This window comes from Brassica napus, chromosome C6, assembly GCF_020379485.1.
Source record: "Brassica napus cultivar Da-Ae chromosome C6, Da-Ae, whole genome shotgun sequence".
NCBI classification, from domain to species: domain Eukaryota; kingdom Viridiplantae; phylum Streptophyta; class Magnoliopsida; order Brassicales; family Brassicaceae; genus Brassica; species Brassica napus.
Genome location: NC_063449.1, coordinates 1,232,025 through 1,238,893, shown reverse-complemented (window position 1 = coordinate 1,238,893; position 6,869 = coordinate 1,232,025). Strand labels below are relative to the sequence as shown.

At 34.8% G+C, this 6,869-nt stretch overlaps 1 long non-coding RNA gene across 3 annotated transcripts; it reads right to left on the bottom strand.

Moving 5' to 3' along the window:
* Positions 1–1,439: 1,439 nt before the first annotated feature.
* On the bottom strand, positions 1,440–5,396 carry LOC106407397. Of its 3 annotated transcripts, none has more exons than XR_002659853.2 (5): positions 4,825–5,396; positions 4,708–4,748; positions 4,240–4,624; positions 1,993–3,897; positions 1,440–1,799 (listed from the first exon to the last, which is right to left on the bottom strand). It is a non-coding gene; the product is annotated as an uncharacterized LOC106407397 (long non-coding RNA). The 3 variants fall into 3 exon arrangements; XR_002659852.2 differs by having other exon boundaries at positions 4,318–4,624; positions 4,825–5,386; XR_007325248.1 differs by having other exon boundaries at positions 4,524–4,624; positions 4,825–5,339.
* Between the last annotated feature and the right edge of the window lie 1,473 nt (positions 5,397–6,869).

The following is a 6,869-nucleotide window of genomic DNA, read 5'->3' as shown; positions in this document are numbered from 1 at the left end:
TCAAACATAGGAAAGCAAAGCATAACAATAATCTAAATAAACTGCATAAAAAGAATAAGGTAGAAAAACTGGAGTTTTAATACAAAGCTCTGAAGGAGTCTTAGATCTTCTCTCCAAACTACTAAAATACCATAAATACCTTATGATGTGAATGAATGAAAATAAGAAAGTGTGTCTTGCCTAATACAATGGCAGAGCACATAAATATTAGATCAAAATTGTCCAGGGATAGTTTTGTAAATATGTGGAACTTGGGCTTCAAATCGGTCATGAACTATGATATACCATGGATTTGACTCATTTTCATCTATGGTATATAAGTGTTTTACTATCTATATATTATATATTCTATCATATTAGGTATGTTTTCAGGTTCAGCAGTATCTTGGAGTAAAATGATGATTATGGAGCATTTAGGAGCTTAAAAGAGATTTCATCCGAGCTGACCATTAGAGGTCGATACGAAGAAGAAGCAATCGTTCGATGCACATCCAGTGCCGTCGATCGATACAGAAGAGAAGCCTCGACGATTGAAGATTATGATCGATCGATGTACATCATGTACCATCGATCGATGTCGAGACGCTAGATGCGTGACTTGGTTCCAACCGACTTTAAACCAAGGCTTCATCAAATTACAAGATTACTTCTGACGAGTTTTTAACCTAATAGTTATATACTTGCCTAAGTGTTAGGAGGCAGAGAGTTTTTTTTAGCCACCATTGTATTCTTACTTTCAGAGAGAGAGAGAGAGAGAGAGAGAGTTTTAGGAGAGAAAATCATAGAGAGATTTGTGATTGAAACTCCATTGATTCATCTATTCTATTCTATGCAGTTTTTATCTATATTTTGTGTCATGAATTGCTTAGCTATGTCTGAGTAGTTTACTTGTTAGATTCAGGGTTCAAATAGGTTAGATGGATTAGCCCCAACTATAGATTTGCTGAGTTGTGATATTCATTGATTGATTGTTCTTAATGTTTGTTTTAGCCTTGCTAACTAGAACATGAACCTAGGAATTTGCATGTGTCTAGCATCCTTGATCATCCTGTCCTGAATCTACACTACAAGAAAAATCGATATTATTAGCACCCGAAAAATGATATTATAGGGTTTTCGTAGCGTTTCGAAGAACGCGGTGACAGCCGCAGCTATAATAGACCTCCCACTTATTGCAGCGTTTTTTCATGTGCTATAACGAATAAACATATTATAGCGTTTAACGTCTGCTCTTGATTAGTCCTTTTATAGCATTGGTTTAGTGCTATAATGTATTTTTCATGACGTTTTTATGAAGCTGTAAAATATGTTATAATGACATAAATATAATGCTATGTTATTATTTCTCATTTGTATTTTTAAATTCATAATTATCAATTAAAATTATAAATTAATATATTTTAACCCACGTTTAAAAATAAAATAAAATTCTAATATAATTGGTTTGTGAATAAAATTGTTTATTATTAAAATTTTGGTTTACAAATGTATTGGTTTATTACAAAAACCGGTTTACATACAAATATGGTTTATTAACTAACCCTAACCAAACCTAACTAAACCACGTTCTTCTTCAATCTCCGCCGCACTCCTCGTTGACGCCGAGACCACCACCGTTCGATCTGCTCGTCATCTTCCTACTTCATCCTCCTCCTCCTTGTGTCTCTGTCTGCTCTCCTTCTCCGCCTTTCTTCTTCTTCTTCTTGCTCGGCTCCACCACATCCTCCGATGCTTATTCCTCTGCCTCCGCCTCTTCTCTCTATCTCCGGCTGTTCTTCATCTTCATCATCTCGTTCTTCCTTGAAACCCAGTTTTCAAAGCAAAAACAGAAAAAGATTCAAACTTTCATCAACAATTTCAGACAGGGAGACAATCCAAATTTGGCACTTCACATCATAACTACAAGACAGATTCAGAGAAACCCCTTTAAAAAAAACAGGAAACTCTGATGAAGAATCATCAAATCACGGACTAAAAGTTTAGCCATATCACCTTCAAGTCTCTGAAATCAGGGCTTTCGATTTCTTCAAACGTACATGGTGTGGTCTCGGCGTCTGATCCAAGTGTTTCGTTTCCGACGAGCAATTGAAAAAAAAAAAGAGGAGATGCAATGTCGTGAGAGAGAAGAGAGGAGGAGAGAGATCTGAGAAACCAGAAACGAGAAAAGGAGGAAGAAGAAAAAAACAAAAATAATATTAAATGTGTTTAATTTATCTGTTGGATAAGAGTTAATGAATAGTTGTGAACAATGGTCAATGGTCAATGGTCAATGGTCCATGCCATAAGCAAATTGACCAATAGAAAGAAAGTGTGAGGATAGATAGACAAATGATTTTGGGCCTCTGATCTAAATAAAAATCAATGACTCTAAAAAACAATACCAATTATCTCTCTATTAATTTATAGTTATTATAAAACTTATTTAAACTTTAAATAATTTGATATCATAATTTAAAATTATAAATATAAATTTAGTATTTGAATTTTTGGTTGTGTGATTGATTAAAATATTTAAATAATAAAATTTAAATGAGAATATTTCTTTTATTTTGTATTTTGTTATTTATTACTTGGTGATTTGACTTTATTTTGTAAATTTATAATTTGAAATATTATGTATAATTTGGAGTGATATATTTATCTTATAGGAATTATAATCTATTTATAATTTAAAATTTGATGTTTTATGATATATGTTAATATGAGGTAAGTGGTTCAGGGTTAAGGGTTAAGATTTATAATTAATTTTATAGTTTGAGTTTTAGAATATAATGGAGTTTAATTTTAAAATTTACATTATAAATTTGAAAATTTTAAATTTATGACTTTGTATGTAAGGTTTAAGTTTGGAGTTTAGGGTATTAAATTTAGGTTGTAGATTTAAGATTAGTGTTTGAAATTTAGGTTTCATTTAATGATATAAGATTAACAAATGATTAGATTTAAAAATTAAATAAACAAATTTAAGCTAAATAAAACTAATGATATAAAATTAACAAGATGATTAATGAGTTTATGGTTTGGAATATAGTGTTTTGAGGTGTGTGGTTTAGGGTTTAGGTTATTAGATTTAAGGTGTAGATTTAAGATTTAATTTAAATTTGAGACTGTACATTGAAAAAGATTTAATTTTAGTTTAAATTTAAGATTTAAGTTATACTATCAAAATATTGAAGTTTTAAGGTTTAGTGTAGGGGCTAGGGTTGAAACCTAAAACTTTAATCACAGCTCTTAAAACTTAATTATTTTCATAGACTATACATTTTAAAATAATATATTTTATGTAAACAATGATTTTAATGTTTAAAAATAGAGTTTGGAGTTAAAAGATAAATTCAGGGTTTAGGGAATGTTTAGGGTTTAGAACATGAAGTAAAAAAATTATTATTTTTGTTAGATTTATTATTAGTGTTGGATTTTCTTTTTTATGATATTACTTTTGTGTTATCTTGGATTTTATGGTTAATTATTATCAGTAAGTAAATAACTAAAATAAATTTTCATTGACCATTTTAGACATAATCTTGCTCATTACTCATTAGAAACCAGAAGTGATCCAACATATAAAAGCTACAAATGCCATAATAATATCAATGGCAATCGGACTTCCTCTGCATCTCCAAGGCAACCACTACATTCACTAACTACCATCCAAAATATACGTAAGGCCAAAATAATTCATAAGTTAACAAATATACCAACATATATAAGACTAATAACTTCCTTAATATTTCCCAAGCTGGACTCAATCGTACCCATACGCTCAGTCTCTTGTGAGAAAGTGATTTTGATTTCCAGCTTTGCTTCAAAGTCTTTCAAAAAGTTAAGCATCACTTCTGGTTGGTAATTGATGGCCAGAACCACTTCATCAACTCCAACTGCTTTAAGCTCATCTGTCTATAAGAACACATGCTTGGTTAAAAACTGAGACAAAAACAATAACAACTAGCGGAACCTAGTTTGGAACAGAAGAATGATCATTAAGTTAACTTTAGCTAAGAATGAGAGGCTTCATCTTGATCAAACTAAACTTCTTTTTTAAAGTCAGACTTAAAATTGTAACATAGAGCATAGAGATGGTAACAAAAACAGGGGAAAAAGTATAACTTTAGCCAAGAACAAGGCAAAAAGACAAACTTTAGCCAAGAACAGAGCAAAGGCAGAGACTTTTAACTACCTAGCAGAATTGAAAACTAAGAAAGAAGGGTACAACATTGCAACATCAGCGAAGGTTCTTACACTGGACGCAAAAGTTGCAGGAAGCAATGCAGTTGAAAAAAAAGAAAAGTTGGAGTCTTTATCTATTGAATCACTCACAAGCTTAACTGTGACCTCTTCTTTGAACATCAGTTCATGCAATCACAAGAGTCTCAGACTTACTCATCAAAACTGAAAGTAGAGAATTTTACGCCTAATCTGAAATACCTAATTGACGACCTAGTCACACAAACACAATTGTGCATGCACATGAATGAAATATAGAAGAGCGGAGAGAAACGAACAGAGGTAAATCTACATCAAACCTTCAATGGCGTCACGGGGAGTCTGGAAACCCAAACCAATGTTCTTCCATAAATGGTTTCCACCTTTAACATGTTTCTTTCCTTTCCCAGATTTCTTCTAGCTGAAACACACACATAATCGTCATCATAAGGACCAATTCGTAAAGCAAAATGATAAAGCTTCATTCTTTTTTCTTCTTCTTACCTTAAGACGACCTTGGGTTGCTTAAGAAAAGCTGTCTCAGCCTGCAAGAGAGAGAAGAGGATGAGAATATTTGTAAGAAGTATATAAACAAAGAGACAGAGAAAGAAGAAACAGAACCTGTTCAGCCATGGCTACTGGTGCATTCGTCTCTCTTTATCGAATCAGAGGCGTTGGGATCTGAGGAGACGCACGAAGGAGTGAAATTGAGGGGTTTGCGAGGTCTTGCGGAGATGATTATGAGACGTAATCGTCGTTCAAGGAGAGATCGTGGTTTAGGGTTTGGTGGAGACGATGATGATTGATATACAGAGTGCAAAATGGAGGAGTTTGGGAACGACGAGATCCCATCCTTATGTGGTTTCTTCGATTGGGATGAATAAGATGAAAAAAAAAAAACCAAACTGAAGTAGAAGATGGAGGATGAACAGAGAGATTGAAGTAAACAACGAAGAAGAAGACAAAGAAAATTAATTAATTATTTTTTTTCTTTTTTGAAAGAATACTACTACTTAGGCAAAAAAAAAATTATTTTTATCAAAATGAAATATTTTGGTGCCAAAATGAAAATTTGCCAAGTGTTTTCGCCGTGATTTTTGGGGTTTAGCTTAATGAAAATCTTTTGTAGCATGATTTTAATGCTACGATAGAGTTGTGCTCTGATTTTTTACACTTTTAGTAGCAGTTAGTGAATTCGTGCTACCGCGAATTGCTGCCAATACCCTTTTTTTTTGTAGCGCTAATCTGTCATGCTAGAACTGCTAGAGAGAGCTAACCGCTGATCTAGGAGACTAGTGAGCATTATCAACCCGTGCCTAGGGTTTAGCTAGAAGCTATCGATCGATATTGTCATCTGACAATCGATTGATATTGCGAAAGATGTATCGATCGATATCCATATAGGATCATCGATCAACACTTTCTTGTGATCAAAAGACGACAATTGAGATCCAAGATCTAGTTAGTTAACAAGTGAAACATTGTCATCGCTGATCACTGTGATTAAGGAGTTGAGCTCTAATATATCATGCATGCAACTGTTAGGCATCTATAGGATTATAATCTCTAACACCTAAATAGAAACTATGCATCTAATATCTTCCAATAAAGTTACACCCCAAATCATCTTGTTAGTCGAGCAATAGACTTGCTCAATTAGGATTGCTATTTACTTTTAAACCATAAAGCAACAAATACCTAGAATTAATAACCAGACTAGATTTAATAGGTTCCCTATCTCCTTGTGGATTCGATCCCTAAGTACTACAACTGAACCTCTTATTTGAGAGCGTAATTCACTCTTTATTGTAATTTGAGTGGTATCAAATTTGATCGCCATTAGATTTAGTGTTATTAATTCTTATTCTTTTCTCTACCCCCATTCTGTCACAAAATTATTTTCTTGTCTTTTCAGGTGCATGCCCAGCAATACCAGAAGCAACAAGGACAAACACCTGCTATTCTCAGAAGATCCTGCTCACTTGGAACGCACGATCCGCAAAGACCAACGTTCCACATCGCTCGACGCAGCAGCTTTCATGTCGACTGATTCTCGCACGCAACAGTCGACCGACACCCGACCTTCATCGTCGACCGATCTACATCGTTCGACATCGATCGATACTACACCGCGTACATCGATCGATCATCAGTCGCGAAACATGGTTGCGATTGTTATTCTCAGACAGGACGAGAATGGAAACCTGTATGACCAGGATGGTCATCTGCGTAATGCAACAGGTCAGAAACTAGACACTCAAGGGAATGTAATTCCTGATACTGATGCTACAGGAGCTGCTCAACCTGTAGAAGAGGCTGCTCAACCTGTAGAAGAGGCTGCTCGACCAAGGGCACTGGCTGACTACAATCGTCCAGATGAGTACTACGCCAACAGATCAGCTATTCGACTTCCAGCGATTCAGAAGCAGAATTTCGAGTTGAAGCCTCAGTACTACACACTCGTGTCGCAGATACCCTACTCTGGGTTACCGCACGAGCATCTTATGGACCATCTGGAGAGGTTCGAGGATCTTATCGCTGCTATTCGTATGGATGGAGTCCCCAACGACTACCTATTGTGCAAGCTCTTCAAGTATTCTCTGACTGGAGAAGCGATGCACTGGCTTAAGCAGCTACCCACAGGATCTCTAACATCCTGGGCCGAC